We start from the raw sequence: 19,778 nt of genomic DNA, 5'->3' as shown, positions 1-19,778 counted from the left end.
GAGAGACGGCCGGGCGAGCCGTTCAGACAGCGGTGTCCGTATATAAAATCTCCATCTCATGCCAGGAGTGGATGGGGTTAAAACTGACAGAGGATGTGTTGTGGTTGAATGCTTTGAAAACATGATGGTTAGAAAAAAGTTGGGGCACAATTACGTGAAATGTCATACTGTGGTAGGAATTCACCTCGCCAGGTCAACCTGCATCGGGGCATCCCTTTTCGCCCCTAAAATGTTGTCTTGACATCTGTACGGCACGTTTCCTGTCAGTGTGTGGAACAGTTTAAATGCTTCTACACAGGCAGCACATGGACAGCCTGTGGATCCAGAAGATAGATGACTGACTGAGGTATTCCCTTTACTTCCCTACTGTATCAACATGACCAGATTCTCTTTTATAAAAAAACAAAGCTATTTATGTTTGGTTTGATTGATGGAATTGAATAGAATTGAATAGATCCCGTGGACAACCCATGGATCTAGAGAGGATTGTGATTGTCTGCGTATCTATATCAATAAAATTGTTCGCTTGAATTTGTATTAATCCATTTCTTTCAAATAATCTCCTGGGATGAGAAGACCTAACCTTATCTGTTAGTTTTGTCAAAAGTCCATCAAAATAAGCATTTTATCTACAGGAATGTCATACAGCCACTACGCAAAAAGCTAGAAAGCTACAGTAATGCCAGATATGTCCGTAGAAAATAAATGTCTGAACTAGCTCTGGTTTGTGAAGAAGCGGCACAGTTCTAATTCTCTTCACGCCTCCAGTAGACCAGAGCCCTAAACAACCAACCTCCCGGTCATCTGCCTCCCTTACTGCCTTAGTCACGCTGCTGAACATACCAGAAATCATCACAGACTTTCCTCTACATATGTAGGCTAGAGATATGTGCTCGGGAATGAGTTGGACTCCGCAGCAGGACATTAAAACCTATGTCAACATAAGGAGATACGCAAAAATCCCTTTGATGCACCAACAATTATTTCATGTAACATTTTCACTCAGTTGGCCAGTTGACCGTGAACGATAAAACAGAATTTTTGAAATATTTTTTTTAGATAAGAGGTCCGTCCCTCTGTTACGGGAATGCATTAGATCTGGAGGACATTGGGTAGTTACAGGAGAGAGATGTAATGAACATTTTAGCAGGACTGTTCAGAGCAGGGAAATCACTCTCCTTCAATACCAGCGGGTCTGCCCTGCACTGCTCAAGAGACACAGTCAGAATAACACTGCCTCATTCAGAGGTAACATAACAATGAATGGCTAACCTGATTGTCTGAGAATATACTTATATAAGATATGTATTCAGAGGCTAGTATTAGAATAGTCCCCGTCCCCCCCCAGGAGGAAATTCTTTCCACAGTCTGGTATTGTGATGCTGCTGCCTCGGTTTTCTATCTAGACCGGGGCTCGATATGACAAGCCTTGTCGTATAGCATATGACGTAAAGAAAAACCATATGCAATATCTACACTGATAGTAAAACTAACAATATCTGGGATTCACTGTAGGCTACTCGTGCACTCTAAGCATACACTGTGAAATATGAACCATATAGTGTCATCTTAATGCTTCTCCGTAGAGGCAGAAGCAAGATCCTATTGTAGAAAATCCATACAGCATCAGGACGTGTGTCAGGATGCATATGGAGAAGATCCTGTGTTGAGATTGGAGAATAAGTGAGCGGACATGACCGACAAACCATGGCCTTTGAAAGGCACAGATATCAGGGATGCAAAGCATGATGTGGATGTGGATCCCCAACAGGTTGAATGGCAGCCAGGGGATATCTGAGGCGTGTGTGTGTGTGTACGTGTGTGTAATGCTAGCGGTCCGCAAATGCAGGGAAAGCTAGTCCTCATGGGAGGCTCTCGGCAAATAACACTGTGACGACAGCAGAGCCACCCTTTGTCACCGTATAGAGAGAAAGTCTATGGATGCATCTGAAATGACACCCTATTTCCTACATAGTACACTCATTTTGACCAGAGCTATAACCTATTCCCTATATCGTGCACTACTTTTGTCCAGAGCCCATAGCATTTGCAATAGTCAACGACACTATGGCTTTGCAGAACTAAACAGGCTATTTTTCTCTCTCTCGTAATTGTTCTTGAGGTGAATTAACAGCTACGTCAACATTACTTCTTGGGGTGGTTGGTGATTTAAGTGCTCAATTAAGCTACTACAGTACTGATATACAACGCTTCGGGCACTTGGAAAAGGGCTAAATAAATCAAGTCCATTATCATTGATATACAGTAAGTTATACTCATACACAAAGCAGGCAATCACACAAGGTACTGCTCTGTTAGGCATACAGTATGTTGTTTGATCTCATTCCCTCACAGCCACTTCCTCTTGAGCCCCCACCGTTTTGGAGCCACAGTAGCAGAGGTCTGACAGCATATCCCCCTGCCCACCACTGCAACTGGACACAGAAACAGACAAAGGAATTGGTTTTATGTTCAAAATTTCCCCTTAAGGCTTACTGGAGAAGAGGACACATTAGAGCAACAGTGGCAGGGGTAGTTATTCACTGAAACAATATCTGTGCCTGTAATGTTCTCAGAAGATCTGGGGACTTATTTTATTACCAGTATAAAGAACTATATGGTGTAATAGTGTATCAGAACAGCAATAACGCTACTTAAAATATGAAATTTGTCAAAATAGGTTGAGCACTTCATAATTCACTTCCTTCTATATAGTTATGGAACTCTGTATGTGCATTGTAATAGATATTTTCTCCTTCAGTCACTGGAGAAAGACACACACACACACACACACACACACACACACACACACACACACACACACACACACACACACACACACACACACACACACACGAGAGAGAGAGACAGACAAACAGAAAGAGAGAAAGAAAACAGATCCTGACCAAATACAGACTCAGAGACCACGAATTGGCAATTGAAAAAGTCACACAAAAACAAATGGCTACCCAAAGAGGAGCGTCTATGTGGTCACTGCACCACAGGGGAGGTAGAGAAAGATGCACTTTTTCTTCTACTGTGAGAAAAACTCACAAATAAGATCACGTTTCTTCAAGAAAATATCTCAATCAATTCCTAACTTCTGTGCATTTACTAATGACATGAGCAGGGAATTATTCTGGGTGAGGGAGAAACCACTAATATTACTTCCAGATATAAAGAGACATACACTCAGCAAAAAAGGAAATGTCCTCCCACTTTCAACTGCGTTTTTTTCAAACTTATCATGTGTAAATGTTTGTATGAACATAAAGATTCAACAACTGAGATGAACTGAAAAAGATCCACAGACGTGTGACTAAGAGAAATGTATTAATGTGTCCCTGAGCAAAGGGGGAAGGTCAAAATCAAAAGTAAGTCAGTGTCTAGTGTGGCCACCCAGCTGCATTAAGTACTGCAGTGTATCTCCTCCTCATGGATGGCACCAGATTTGCCAGTTCTTATTGTGAGATGTTACCCCACTCTTCCACCAAGGCACCTGCAAGTTCCCGGACATTTCTGGGGGGGAATGGCCCTAGCCCTCACCTTCCGACCCAACAGGTCCCAGACGTGCTCAATGCGATTGAGATCTGGGCTCCTCGCTGGCCATGGCAGAACACTGGCATTCCTGTCTTGCAGCAAATCACACACAGAACGAGCAGTATGGCTGTTGGCATTGTCATGCTGGAGGGTTATGTCAGGATGAACCTGCAGGAAGGGTACCACATGAGGGAGGAGGATGTCTTCCCTGTAACGCACAGCGTTGAGATTGCCTGCAATGACAACAAGCTCAGTCCGATGATGCTGTGACACACCGCCCCAGACCATGACGGACCCTCCACCTCTAAATTGATACCGCTCCAGAGTACAGGCCCCGGTGTAACGCTCATTCCTTCGACGATGAACACAAATCCGACCATCACCCCTGGTGAGACAAAACCACGACTCGTCAGTGAAGAGCACTTTTTTTCCAGTCCTGTCTGGTTTATTGCCCTGGCCACATCTGCAGTCCTCATGCCTCCTTGCAGCATGCCTAAGGCATGTTCACGCAGATGAGCAGGGACCCTGGGTCTCTCTCTTTTGGTGTTTTTCCCCAGAGTCAGTAGAAAGGCCTCTTTAGTGTCATAGGTTTTCATAACTTAGCTTAATTGCCTACCGACTGTAAGCTGTTTGTGTCTTAACGACCGTTCCACAGGTGCATGTTCATTAATTGTTTATGGTTCATTGAACAGGCATGGGAAACAGTGTTTAAACCCTTTACAGTGAAGATCTGTGAAGTTAAGTTATTTGGATTTTTACAAATTATCTTTGAAAGACAGGGTCCTGAAAAAGGGATGTTTATTTTTTTTGCTGAGTTTATATACAGGAGTCATTGTCCATTTGGAAGACCCATTTACGACCAACTTCCTGACTGATGTTTTGAGATGTTGCTTCAATATATCCACAATTTTCTTCCCTCGTGATGCCATCTATTTTGTGAAGTGCACCAGTCCCTCCTGCAGCAAAGCACCCCCACAACATAATGCTGCAACGCCCGTTCTTCACGGTTGGGATGGTGTTCTTCGGCTTGCAAGCCTCCCCCTTTTTCCTCCAAACATAACACTGGTCATTATGGCCAAACAGTTCTATTTTTGTTTCATCAGACCAGAGGACATTTCTCTAAAAAGTACGAGCTTTGTCCCCATGCGTAGTTGCAAACCGTTGTCTGGCTTTTTTATGGCGGTTAGAGCAGTGGCTTCTTCCTTGCTGAGCGGCATTTCAGGTTGTGTCGACATAGGACTCGTTTTACTATGGATATAGATACTTTTATACCAGTTTCCTCCAGCATCATCATCATTGATTTGCACTTTTCGCACCAAAGTACGTTCATCTCTAGGAGACAGAATGCGTCTCCTTCCTGAGCAGTATGACGGCTGCGTGGTCCCATGGTGTTTATACTTGCGCACTATTGTTTCTACAGACTAACATGGTACCGTCAGGCATTTGGAAATTGCTCCCAAGGATGAACCAGACCTGTGGAGGTCTTGGCTGATTTATTTTGATTTTCCCATGATGTCAAGCAAAGAGGCACTGAGTTTGAAGGTAGTCCTTGAAATACAGCCACAGGTACACCTCCAATTGACTCAAATTATGTCAATTAGCCTAACAGAAGCTTCTCAAGCCATTACATCATTTTCTGGAATTTTCCAAGTTGTTTAAAGACACAGTCAACTTAGTGTATGTAAACTTCTGACCCAGTAGAATTGTGATACAGTGAATTATAAGTGAAATAATCTGCCTGTAAACAATTGTTGGAAAAATGACTTGTCCTAACCGACTTGCCAAAACTATAGTTTGTTGACAAGACATTTGTGGAGTGGTTGAAAAACGAGTTTTAATGACTCCAACCTAAGTGTATGTAAACTTCTGACTTCGGCTGTATACAGTACCAGTCAAAAGTTTGGACACCTTCTCATTCCAGGGTTCTTTATTTGGACTATTTTCTACATTGTAGAATAATATTGAAGATATCAAAACTATGAAAGAACGCATATGGAATCATGTAGTAACCACAAAAGTGCTAAAACAAATATTTGACATTCTTCAAAGTAGCCACATTTTGCCTTGAGAGATTTGCCCACTTTTGGCATTCTCTCAACCAGCTTCATGAGGTAGTCCCCTGTAATTCATTTCAACTATCAGGTGTTGAAAGTTAGTTTTGCAGTCACAAAAAGTGCTATGATGAAACTGGCTCTCATGAGGACAGCCACAGTAAAGGAAGACCCAGAGTTTCCTCTTCTGCAGAATCTCAATTAACTGCACCTCAGATTGCAGCCCAAATAAATGCTTCACAGAGTTCAAGTAACAGCCACGTCAACATCAACTGTTCAGAGGAGACTGCGTGAGTCAGGCCTTCATGGTTGAATTGCTGCAATTGCAGATTTTTAGTTCCAACTGCTGTGTCTTTGTGAGACTCAGAGTAGGTACACGGATGATCTATGCATGTGTGGATCTCACCGTGAAGCATAGAAGAGGAGGTGTGATGGTGTGTGGGTGCTTTGCTGGTTAAACGGTCTGCGATTTATTTTGAATTCAAGGCACACTTAACCAGCACGGCATTGTGCAGCGATACGCCATCCCATCTGGTTAGCACTTAATGGGACTATCATTTGTTTTTCAAAAAGGACAATGACCCAACACACTTACAGGCTGTGTAAAGGCTATTTGACCAAGAAGGAGAGTGAGGGAGTGCTGCATCAGATGACCTGGCCTCACAATCACCCAACCTCAACCCAATTGAGATGGTTTGGGATGAGTTGGAAAAGCATTCCAGGTGAAGCTGGTTGAATGCCAAGAGTGTGCAAAGCTGTCATCAAGGCAAAGGGTGGCTACTTTGAAGAATTTAAAATATATTTTGATTTGTCTAACACTTTTTTGGTTAGAAAAACGCTTTAAATGAGTAGGTGTGTCCAAACGTTTGACTGTATACTGACTGTGTGTGTATGTATTTCTATCTATATATCTAAATGCCATAGCCCGAGGGACATCCCATGACCATTAATTCCCTGAAGCATTTACATTGTATATACAGTGCCTTCGGAAAGTATTCAGGCCCCTCAACTTTTTTCACATTTTGTTACGTTACAACATTCTAAAATTGATTAAATAAAACTCCTTAGCAAACTACACACAATACTCCATAATGACAAAGTGAAAACTGTTTTTTATACATTTTTGCAAATGTATAAAAAAATAAAGAAATACCTTATTTACATAAGTATTCAGACCCTTTGTTATGAGACTCAAAATTGAGCTCAGGTGCATTCTGTTTCCATGGATCTTCCTGAAATGTTTCTACAAATTGGATTCCACCTATGGGAAATTAAATTTGATTGGACATGATTTGGAAAGGCACACACCTGTCTATATAAGGTCCCACAGTTGACAATGCATGTCAGAGCAAAAACCAAGCCATGAGGTCGAAGGAATTAGCCGTAGAGCTCCGAGACAGGATTGTGTTGAGGCACAGATCTGGGGAAGTGTACCAAAAAATATCTGCAGCATTGAAGGTCCCCATGAAGTGGCCTCAATCATTCTTAAATGGAATACGTTTGAAACCACCAAAACCCTTCCTAGAGCTGGCCATCCGGCCAAACTGAGGAATCAGGGGAGAAGGGTCTTGGTGAGGGAGGTGACCAAGAACCCGATGGTCACTCTGACAGAGCTCTAGCGTTCTTCTGTGGAGATGGTTGTTCTTCTATCTCTGCAGCACTTCACCAATCAGGCCTTTATGGTAGAGTGACCAGACGGAAGCCACTCCTCAGTTAAAATGCACATGACAGCCTGCTTGGAATTTGCCAAAAGGCACCTCAAGGACTCTCAGACAATGAGAAACAAGATTCTCTTGTCTGATGAAACCAAGATTGAACTCTTTGGCCCGAATGCCAAGCGTCACGTCTGGAGGAAACCTGGCACCATCCCTACTGTGAAGCATGGTGGTGGCAGAATCATGCTGTGGAGATGTTTTACAGCGGCAGGGACAGGGAGACTAGTCAGGATTGAGGCAAAGATGAACGGAGCAAAGTACAAAATAGTTCCTTGATTAAAACCTTCTCCAGAGCACTCAGGACCTCAGACTGGTGTGAAGGTTCACCTTCCAAAAGGACAACGACCATAAGCACACAGCCAAGACAATGCAGGAATGGCTTTTGGACAAGTCTCTGAATGTCCTTGAGTGGCCCAGCCAGAGCCCAGACTTGAACCCGATCAAACATCTCTGGAAAGACCTGAAAATAGCTGTGCAGCAACGCCCCCCATCCAACCCGACAGAGCTTGAGAGGATCTGCAGAGGAGAAATACAGGTGTGCCAAGCTTGTAGCGTCATACCCAAGAAGACTCGAGGCTGTAATTGCTGCCAAAGGAGCTTCAACAAAGTACTGAGTAAACGGTTGATTAAAAAAATATATAGATAAATCAGCAAAAAAAATCTCAAAACTTGTTTTTGCTTTGTCATTATGGAGAATGTGTGTAGATTGATGAGGAATTTAGAATAAGGCTGTAACCTAACAAAATGTGGAAAACGTAAAGGAGTAACTTACAAGTAATACATAGTGTAACGATCATCATGTACATTTGGTTGTTTATTTATTAGCCATGTACTATTAGTTATTACTCCTGAAATTAAGTGCATTTCATTACCCTCGTTGCATTGTACTGTCATCAAGGCAATGGGTGGCTACTTTGAAGAATCTAAAATGTTAAATATATTTGTATTTGTTGTTTCACACTTATTTGGTTACTACATGATTCCATATGTGCTATTTCATAGTTTTGATGTCTTCACTATTATTATACAATGTAGAAAATACCAAAAAATAAAGAAAATGAATGAATAGGGGAGTCCAAACTTTTGACTGGAACTGTCAATAAAGCCCTTTGAATTGAATTGAAAGAGACAGACACAGAGAGAGACTATAGGGATCCTCTCAGCAATAGCTCTTAACACTCCACAGCTAGATAAATTCACACATACAGGTGTCAAGTGGATTGAAGTTTCTCTGTTTCAAGTTTTCCCTGCCTTATATCACCCACCGCTATGATACTCATTCTCACACTGAAACCACCTACTGAAGTGTACTTTAGAAGAAAAGAAAACACAGCAGGCAACGTTGTAATGCAAACATATAGAGTAATAATTCTGGCTAGTGTTTATGCTAAACCATGGTCCCTAATGGATGGTGAACAGGCTGACGCTGATTGTTTGTGCGCGTGCATCAGTAGCTCCTTCACAGATATTAGGCTCAATGGCCCGGGTGAGATGTCATGTTGTGACCCGTGTGGTGCAGCATGGGGGGTGTTGGGGATTGTGTGTTGTCATGTGACCCCTGCTGTGTGTTCCATCCCCAGGGGTCATCACTCTCCACCCGACCCCCTACTGGGCGCAATGTCTTAATCACTCGGCTGAGAGACGATGCTTCAATGTTAATGTCTCCGTGTTGCAGTCTGTATACAGTGTGTGAGTGCGAGCTCAGGCTTCAAATTAGTGGAATGTATACGCTTTAATGACAATGGATGTGCAGGCAGGGACGGAGGTAGTTTTACTACTAAGGACCAAGGGCTGGTAGAAAACATGACCTTGCAGTTATATGCACATACCATATCACACATGCACTGCCTGGTTTCCATGTTAGAGGTCATATCATTGCAATCATTCTATTTTCTGCTTAGCAGACACCTTTACAACAGACAACCCTCGTGATTTTCTGTCTATACAGCTAAGTACCGCACTAAGCTGAATCAAGCTAAACACATTTCAAAAAAGGTACAGCAGGCATTTTGAACTTCTTCAGCGGGTGAAGGAAGCCTACCCCAATGGCCCTAGCTAACCGGAGTATGCAGAAACCAGCGGCCCTAGCTAACCGGAGTATGCAGAAACCAGCGGCCCTAGCTAACCGGAGTATGCCGAAACCAGCGGCCCTAGCTAACCGGAGTATGCCGAAACCAGCGGCCCTAGCTAACCGGAGTATGCCGAAACCAGCGGCCCTAGCTGACCGGAGTATGCCGAAACCAGCGGCCCTAGCTGACCGGAGTATGCAGAAACCAGCGGCCCTAGCTGACCGGAGTATGCCGAAACCAGCGGCCCTAGCTAACCGGAGTATGCCGAAACCAGCGGCCCTAGCTGACCGGAGTATGCAGAAACCAGCGGCCCTAGCTGACCGGAGTATGCCGAAACCAGCGGCCCTAGCTGACCGGAGTATGCCGAAACCAGCGGCCCTAGCTGACCGGAGTATGCCGAAACCAGCGGCCCTAGCTGACCGGAGTATGCCGAAACCAGCGGCCCTAGCTAACCGGAGTATGCAGAAACCAGCGGCCCTAGCTGACCGGAGTATGCAGAAACCAGCGGCCCTAGCTGACCGGAGTATGCAGAAACCAGCGGCCCTAACTGACCGGAGTATGCAGAAACCAGCGGCCCTAGCTGACCGGAGTATGCAGAAACCAGCGGCCCTAGCTAACCGGAGTATGCAGAAACCAGCGGCCCTAGCTGACCGGAGTATGCAGAAACCAGCGACCCTAACTGACCGGAGTATGCAGAAACCAGCGGCCCTAGCTGACCGGAGTATGCAGAAACCAGCGGCCCTAACTGACCGGAGTATGCAGAAACCAGCGGCCCTAGCTGACCGGAGTATGCAGAAACCAGCGGCCCTGACATGGTTTAGTTTAATTTAATGTAGCTACCTGTATCTCCAATTTTACTTTCCATCTCAAAAGACAAACATTACTGCATTTGATTTGGTTTTGTTCATCTTTAACACATTTACTTCTATTTGCAGTATTTCAGACAAAATATATACTGAGATGTTTACACTCAAAGGAGCATCGCAAAGTCAAACATTAACTGTATTTGGTTTAATATATTTCTACTTGACAATGTTATATTTGGAGTCACCCATCTTGGATCTACAGCTGCCATCTCTGTAGTTGTTTCTTTTTTTAACCCATTGACGACCGGAAATCAGGCAACCAGTTCTGCACCTGACAGGTTCAGCCCTCCCAGTGAGAAGGTTGTGGGGTTGGGAGATGGACCCCCAGCACACATACTGAGTAGTGTTAAAATCAGGGGTGCACTGACCCAAGCCAAGCACACAGCCGAGTGACACCTGGTAAAATAAGGGTTAAATAAAATTAAAATAATCACACACACCCTCCTCCCAATCCCCCTTCACCCCACCCCCCTATGTCCCTCGAGGGACCAGCATGGATCAAAGCCGTGTGTGTCATTTTAATCAGGCAGCGCTGTGGGCAGCCCCATTAATTCAATTCCATTTCATCAGCGGTAAGTCGGGCCACCAGAGGGGACGACACATTCCTGGGGTCCTCCGGCCCAGCAGTAATCCTATCTCTTAATGACCCGAGACCGGACACTAAACCCATAATTGCTTGGTGCCTGGCTGCGGGTTTTTTTTGTTGCTTGCTCTCAGAATTCCAAGATCATGGCAGGTAGGACTAGACAAAAAGACAGACCTAGGTCACCCTCCCCTCTCTCCCTCCCTCATTTGGAAGGAGAGAAGTCAATCAAAATTAATGAAGCCGTGAATCAAGTAATTCAAGTGATTTGACCCCCCCTCTAATTAAACAAATCGCATAGATGTGCACACACAATCACACACCATACTACAGCTCAAAGGGGTGTAATTTAAGTCTAATTACCAAACTCAGAAATATTTAGAGCCTAACTCGTTACACTTTTTTTCCCCTGCTGTTCTAATACCAAGAGACATGAACTAAAGTCTGCTTTTTTTCCCCTGCTGTTCTAATACCAAGAGACATGAACTAAAGTCTGCTTTTTTTCCCCTGCTGTTCTAATACCAAGAGACATGAACTAAAGTCTGCTTTTTTTCCCCTGCTGTTCTAATACCAAGAGACATGAACTAAAGTCTGCTCAAATATTATACGCAGAAAATACAGAACTAGGTTTGCGTTTGTCATTTTGTTATGCATCTGACCCTGAACGAATTACTTCAACCATATAAACCTCAACAGCTCACAAAAGGCTCATGAATATGCAACAGTAATAGCATCAGTTTTTCCAACAACACTCAAAACAATCTTTATAAACGTCAAAAGAGAGCTATACTGTGAAATCACCATCCGTCACTGAGACAGTTTCAGGGAAATCAACATCAATATTTCAATGTTTGCTTGAAAATGGTGTGTTCGACTGCATCAGATTACCTAGTCATTTGGGGGGTGTGTGTGTGTGTGTATGTATATATATATATATTCATGATTGGTGGTTTTTCTCCAGGCATGATGAATTGTTTATTGGTAGATGAGATAATGAGCGTTTGATATCTTACCGTACCTTAGGTCTCTGGTGGATGGCGATTCTCATCACAGACAAATGAGATCTGAGTATTGCCGTCTACACCTGCAGAAACAATAACACCACAGCATATTGGTGAGAAAAGGGAAAAAACACTTATACCAATAATTAGCATCAGTCTCATCATCTATCCAAAATAGGTTTACTTCAAATCAGACATCAGTTCACTCACACACCAATTGGACTGCATGGAAAATTCAAAAACATGCTTGTGGTAATCTTTGAGTGCAGACAAATTACATCCCAAACATGGTGTGTGATACACTACAGCTAAACCTGACATATCTGATAAAGCATATTTCTCTCCCTCTCTTTCTGTGTGTACATGCACTGTGTGTGTGTGTGTGCGTGTGTGTGTGTGTGTGTGTGTGCACATCTGCACGTGCAGGAGTGTGAATGTGTGTGGGCATGTGTGCGTCTGTGTATACACGTTTAGAGGTCAATGTTAGACCAGACAGAGATTGGTAAAGGTCAGATTGGAGGCATGGCTGGAATTGAACATGATCCCAGGGAGTAGTCGGAGCAAACGATACAGGTCAGAGGTGTTACACCATCCAACACCTACAACAATGTTGCATGCCAGAACTAAATGACCAGTCTTGTATGTTGCATTTAGAACTGAATGACCAGTATTTTATGTTGCATTTAGAACTAAATGACCAGTCTTGTATGTTGCATTTAGAACTAAATGACCAGTCTTGTATGTTGCATTTAGAACTAAATGACCAGTCTTGTATGTTGCATTTAGAACTAAATGACCAGTCTTGTATGTTGCGTTTAGAACTAAATGACCAGTATTTTATGTTGCGTTTAGAACTGAATGACCAGTCTTGTATGTTGCATTTAGAACTGAATGACCAGTCTTGTATGTTGCATTTAGAACTAAATGACCAGTCTTGTATGTTGCATTTAGAACTAAATGACCAGTCTTGTATGTTGCATTTAGAACTAAATGACCAGTCTTGTATGTTGCATTTAGAACTGAATGACCAGTATTTTATGTTGCGTTTAGAACTGAACGCTTGTCTTTAAATCAGCTGATAACAAAGACAGCATTCTGTATGGGTGACGGCACTTCAAAGGTCTCTATTGTGGAACGAACGTAAACAACGCTTTGTTGTTTCATAAACAAGGCCGTTTCTGACTGGTCCACGGTGACAGTGTTTGGAAGTCACCACAACGTGATCTATGATCTTATGATCTCATGTCATGATGTCATCCATCCCAGAGAGACCGGGAGATGGAGACCAGAGGATGGTAATGGATGGAAACCAGGGTTTTCCCCTCATGGTCTCAATAACTATTGCATACACTCCAACCCGAAAACCTAAATATAACAGCATCACAGAAAGAAATGCTATTTTTAATACTTTAACCTAAAGCATGTTTAGTTTTGCATAATATTTACCTTCAATAATGCCAAGTGATATGGAAACATCCAGACAATCCCACTACCTACAGTGCCTTGCGAAAGCATTCGGCCCCCTTGAACTTTGAGACCTTTTGCCACATTTCAGGCTTCAAACATAAAGATATAAAACTGTATTTTTTTGTGAAGAATCAACAACAAGTGGGACACAATCATGGAGTGGAACGACATTTATTGGATATTTCAAACTTTTTTAACAAATCAAAAACTGAAAAATTGGGCGTGCAAAATTATTCAGCCCCCTTAAGTTAATACTTTGTAGCGCCACCTTTTGCTGCGATTACAGCTGTAAGTCGCTTGGGGTATGTCTCTATCAGTTTTGCACATCGAGAGACTGACATTTTTTCCCATTCCTCCTTGAAAAACAGCTCGAGCTCAGTGAGGTTGGATGGAGAGCATTTGTGAACAGCAGTTTTCAGTTCTTTCCACAGATTCTCGATTGGATTCAGGTCTGGACTTTGACTTGGCCATTCTAACACCTGGATATGTTTATTTTTGAACCATTCCATTGTAGATTTTGCTTTATGTTTTGGATCATTGTCTTGTTGGAAGACACATCTCCATCCCAGTCTCAGGTCTTTTGCAGACTCCATCAGGTTTTCTTCCAGAATGGTCCTGTATTTGGCTCCATCCATCTTCCCATCAATTTTAACCATCTTCCCTGTCCCTGCTGAAGAAAAGCAGGCCCAAACCATGATGCTGCCACCACCATGTTTGACAGTGGGGATGGTGTGTTCAGCTGTGTTGCTTTTACGCCAAACATAACGTTTTGCATTGTTGCCAAAAAGTTCAATTTTGGTTTCATCTGACCAAAGCACCTTCTTCCACATGTTTGGTGTGTCTCCCAGGTGGCTTGTGGCAAACTTTAAACAACACTTTTTATGGATATCTTTAAGAAATGGCTTTCTTCTTGACACTCTTCCATAAAGGCCAGATTTGTGCAATATACGACTGATTGTTGTCCTATGGACAGAGTCTCCCACCTCAGCTGTAGATCTCTGCAGTTCATCCAGAGTGATCATGGGCCTCTTGTCTGCATCTCTGATCAGTCTTCTCCTTGTATGAGCTGAAAGTTTAGAGGGACGGCCAGGTCTTGGTAGATTTGCAGTGGTCTGATACTCCTTCCATTTCAATATTATCGCTTGCACAGTGCTCCTTGGGATGTTTAAAGCTTAGGAAATCTTTTTGTATCCAAATCCGGCTTTAAACTTCTTCACAACAGTATCTCGGACCTGCCTGGTGTGTTCCTTGTTCTTCATGATGCTCTCTGCACTTTTAACGGACCTCTGAGACTATCACAGTGCAGGTGCATTTATACGGAGACTTGATTACACACAGGTGGATTGTATTTATCATCATTAGTCATTTAGGTCAACATTGGATCATTCAGAGATCCTCACTGAACTTCTGGAGAGAGTTTGCTGCACTGAAAGTAAAGGGGCTGAATAATTTTGCACGCCCAATTTTTCAGTTTTTGATTTGTTAAAAAAGTTCAAAATATCCAATAAATGTCGTTCCACTTCATGATTGTGTCCCACTTGTTGTTGATTCTTCACAAAAAAATACAGTTTTATATCTTTATGTTTGAAGCCTGAAATGTGGCAAAAGGTCGCAAAGTTCAAGGGGGCCGAATACTTTCGCAAGGCACTGTAAATGGCAATTTGCCTAAAATACAAGGACGTCATTGATTGTTTTGTCATGTCTCCATCTGCCCTTCAAAGCCGTGTTTGAGAGGTTAGTCATGTTTCAACCAAACTAAAAAAAGGTGCTGATGTTGGACATCTGGCAAGTAAACAATAAGAAATGACCCACAGCTCAGAGAAACAATCAAATTCTTCTTTAATTCAGGCAACTGTGAGAACATTCATACATGTTTCTTTTCCCCTCAATGCCATGGCTGGATGAATTCCATTATGATGAACGTGCAAGATTTGAAACACCTCTCAAAATGCTGCACATTTGACCTTAGTGAATAGTAAAAACAGTGGCTGGCTAGTGTGAATAGACTCATGTTAGTAATAGTTTGGGGTGTTGTCTGCAGTTGCAGACATATTATACAGTGCCTTAGGAAAGTATTCAGACCCCTTGACTTTTTCCACATTTTGTTACATTACAGCCTTATTCTAAAATTGATTAAATAAATAGAACAGTCTCAGCTATATATACACACACACACACACACACAATACCCCATAATGATAAAAGGGAAAACAGGATTCAAAATGTTTTGCACATTTATAAAAAATAAAACCAGAAATACCTTATTTGCATAAGTATTCAGACCCTTTGCTATGAGAATCAAAATTGAGCTGAGGTGCATCCTGTTTCCATTGATCATCCTTGAGATGTTTCTACAACATGACTGGAATACACCTGTGGTAAATTCAATTGACTGGACATGATTTGGAAAGGAACACACCTGTCTCCATAAGGTCCCACAGTTGAAGTCAAAGGAATTGTCCGTAGAGCTCTGAGGGGAAGGGTACCAAAACATTTCTGCAGCATTGAAGGTCCCCAAGAACACAGTGGCATCCATCATTCTTAAATGGAAGAAGTTTGGAACCACCAAGAATCTTCCTAGAGCTGGCCGCCCGGGCAAACTGAGCAATCGAGGGAGAAGGACCTTGATCAGGGAGGTGATGGTCACTCTGACAGAGCTCCAGAGTTCCTCTGTGGGGATGGGAGAACCTTCCAGAAGGATAACAATCTCTGCTGCCAAAAGGCACCTAAAGACTCTCAGACCATGAGAAACAAGATTCACTGGTCTAATGAAACCAAGATTTTACTTTTTGGCCTGAATGCCAAGCGTCACGTCTGGAGGAAACCTGGCACCATCCCTACGGTGAAGCATGGTGGTGGCAGAATCATGCTGTGGGGATGTTTTTCAGCAGTATTGACTGGGAGACTAGTCAGGATCGAAGGAAAGATGAACGGAGCAAAGTACAGAGAGAGATCCTTGATGAGAACCTGCTCCAGTGCACTCAATACCTCAGTCTGGGGTGACGATTCACCTTCCAACAGGACAACGGTCCTAAGCACACAGCCAAGACAACACAGGAGTGGCTTCGGGACACGTCTCTGAATGTCCTTGAGTGGACCAGCCAGGGCCCAGACATAAACCTGATCGAACTTCGCTGGAGAGACCTGAAAATAACTGTGCAGCAATGCTCCCCATCCAACCTGACAGGGCTTGAGAGGATCTGCAGAGGAGAATGGGAGAAACTCCCCAAATACAGGTGTGTCAAGCTTGTAGCGTCATACCCAAGAAGACTCGAGGCTGTAATCACTGCCAAAGGTGCTTCAACAAAGTACTGAGTAAAGGTTCTGAATATTTATGTAATATTTCATTTTTTATTTATTTATATAAATTAACAAACATTTCTAAAAACCTGTTTTTGTTTTGTCATTATGGGGTATTGTGTGTAGATTGATGAGGGAAAAAACGATTTACTTTCCAAAGGCACTGTATATTGCATTCTGTCTTTCGAAAAGTATTTAAGTGAAATATTGATGGTTAATTTATGACATTAACTGTTTATTAATTAGGCTTATCGTACCTAATCACTTGAAATACTAGTACTAGTTTAATTTATCTGAATTATAATATTCTTTATCTTGCTAATATTCATGTTAATTTATTTTATATTTCACCAGGTAGGCCAGTTGAGAGCAAGTTCTCATTTACAACTGCGACCTGGCCAAGATAAAGCAAAGCAGTGCGACACAAACAACAACACAGAGTTACACATGGGATAAACAAACATACAGTCAATAATACAGTAGAAAAAGTCTATACACAGTGTGTGCAAATGAAGTAAGACGAGGGAGGTAAGGCAATAAATAGGCCATAGTGGTGAAAAATTACAATTTAGCAAATAGATTTATCATATCAGTTAAACACATTATCATCATGCATCAAAAAGTAGAACATTCTGTATAACAATATCCTGAATTATGTAATTCTTCTAAATTAATAAAGTCTGTATTTTTGTAAACGGCATGTTATAGAAGTGTCCAGACACACTTTCGTTGCGATTTCCCTTGGTTGAGAAACTTACCCCACCAGCAATAGACAAGAACTGTGCAGATGCAAAGTTGGGCAACAGAATGACAGTCAAATCTCCCTCAGTTCTTTATGCGACTATGCTTTCAAAACACTTAAATATCTGCTCTGAATTAAGATTCAAGGATGTCCGCAGAAAGAAGGGGGTGTCAGCTATGACATTTTAGGGCTGTGGCATTAATTGAATAACTGTGGAACTGACGGTTATGGGATGTAGTCGGTCATGAAAATAAAAATAACCATCAAAACCGTTTAAATTGGCCTTGGTATGGCATCCGCTTGGCATCCGACTGCATGGCACTACAGAGGGTAATGCGTACGGCCCAGTACATCACGGAGGCCGAGCTCCCTGCATTCCAGGACCTCCATATCAGGCGATGTCAGAGGAAGGCCCTAAAAATTGTCAAAAGACTCTAGCTACCCAAGTCAGACTGTTCTCTATGCTACCGTATGGCAAGCGGTGCCGGTGCGCCGAGTCAGGGACCAAAAGGCTCCTGAACAGCTTCCATAAAACCCGTAAGACTTCTGAACAGTTAATCCAATGGCTACCCGGACTATTTGCAATGACTCACATTTTCTACATGTACGTAATAATATTATTACCTCTCAATGTGCAGGGGTACGAGGTACTCAGTATTGGTACTCCTTGTATTGTGTTTCTATTTTTTTTTTCTTATTTGCTAATTATTATTATTTACTTAGTTTTTAACTGAATTGTTGGGAAAGGGCTCATAAGTAAGCATATCACAGTAGTCGACCCCCTTTGTATTTTGCACATGTGACAAATACAAATGTATGTGTCACTTCTGTGACCTTTCTTAAAGATATGTGGGTTTCTGGTAATGGAATTACAAGGTAAAGTTTATTCAACTTAAAGAAGGCAAATCATTTCTCTAAAACGAAATATGTAAGTTGGCAGACGTCTTTACTTCAACACTATTGGTGTTTTGATTCATTTCTATTAACCTTTAAGACTTTCTGGTAGATGTTGTCCAAGACCCCTTTTCCATCTGTTTGACCAGAAATCAAAGCCTTTGCTTACTCCAAATGTTTCGCATAGAAACGGTCAAATAAATATAGACGTTTATTTTTGGACATTCAAATTGACATACTACTATGAACTTCCCATCGGGTACTTATGGGTCCTTTTACATGGAATTGCCCACTTACATAGAGCTTCCTCTCGCTCCGAGCAGACATTAGCATTTCCTTAATGGATAAGATGCACTGTGTGAAAAGTCACCCATGGATGACATTAATAAAGTCAAAAACATACTCACAGATTGTGAGTGAACATTACAGATACATATCAACTAGGATAGACTGGCTATAAATGGACACATGGGCGTGATTTAGGCCTAAGTTTAACTTAGATACAGAATATAGAGCATACTTTGAGTTAACAAATGCTAAAAACTACCCATGATGTATTGCTCTAAAATAAATTAGTAAAAAGTTATCGTCCTCCCAACTTTATTTTTGCACAATATATATTTCCGATGTCATTCAAACAGCACAGCACAAAACTTGCCATGTAACCAATTATTGTGAAGCTGTCAACAGGAACTCAAGCAATAAATCGTGTGTAATTATCAATTGATTAAAATAGCTATCTGACTGAGAAACAGACTTGCAGGCATAATACATCAATTTTAATGGCATTTCTTAATCAGAATGCTTCACAATCACCAGAGACCAATTAGAGTATGAGAGATGGAGACTCACCATTAATAATCTAACTTGGCCAGCACCACGGACTCCATTTGAGACAAGCTGCTGGGGTTGATTTAAGTGTTTCAACTGTTAATAACCTACAAAAAAAAAGGTCCTAGGCCTACTCACTCAAATTCAAAAACAGGGAACTTGAAAAGTTTGAGAGCTGACAATGCAAATAAATTGTAACGGATCTTGATTCTTACCCAGAAGGCTATAGCATTGCACACCAAAGGGCCATAGGCAGCAGAGAAACGACAAGCGATAGCTTTGGCTACGCTCAGAATACTTCTATAAAAACCAGGGTCAGTTCCATGGATGCGGTATTTCGGTTTTCCTTTGAAGAACTTGACTAGGGGTTACATCTACATGGCATTGTATATACGGCACACCACAAACGTAGCAGTCGCACTGGCCTTAATAGGGTACCATAGAGGTGACTATTTCCTAGATATGATTTTCCGGTGTTCATTTCTTTGGCTTCAGATGCAAGCAACAATTACCCGCCTTTCAAGTCTGAACATCATGCTACACAGTGGCCTGTGAAGGGTGGTGAAGTAACTATTGTTCCACTTGAATAGTAGAGAGAGTGTGTGTGTGTGTGTGTGTGTGTGTGTGTGTGTGTGTGTGTGTGTGTGAGGGGGTTAGGGTTTGCATTGGAACACCTCTAATAAAGCATTGCATGCATCATGGTATTTGTGGAGACAAAA

General features: G+C 42.2%; 1 protein-coding gene across 2 annotated transcripts in view; it reads right to left on the bottom strand.

The window, feature by feature from the left end:
* The window catches only part of LOC139415376 (kelch-like protein 29), a 341,932-nt gene that overhangs the window by 299,359 nt on the left and 22,795 nt on the right, over positions 1-19,778 (bottom strand). For both annotated transcript variants that reach the window (XM_071163482.1, XM_071163481.1), the window contains exon 2: positions 11,843-11,908. The gene's annotated coding sequence lies outside the window, so the exon portion shown is untranslated. The remainder of the gene's footprint in view (positions 1-11,842; positions 11,909-19,778) is intronic.

Source organism: Oncorhynchus clarkii, chromosome 8 (genome assembly GCF_045791955.1).
Source record: "Oncorhynchus clarkii lewisi isolate Uvic-CL-2024 chromosome 8, UVic_Ocla_1.0, whole genome shotgun sequence".
Taxonomy (NCBI): Eukaryota; Metazoa; Chordata; class Actinopteri; order Salmoniformes; family Salmonidae; genus Oncorhynchus; species Oncorhynchus clarkii.
Note: the sequence above shows the minus strand (reverse complement) of the source record. Positions and strands in the feature narration are given on the sequence as shown.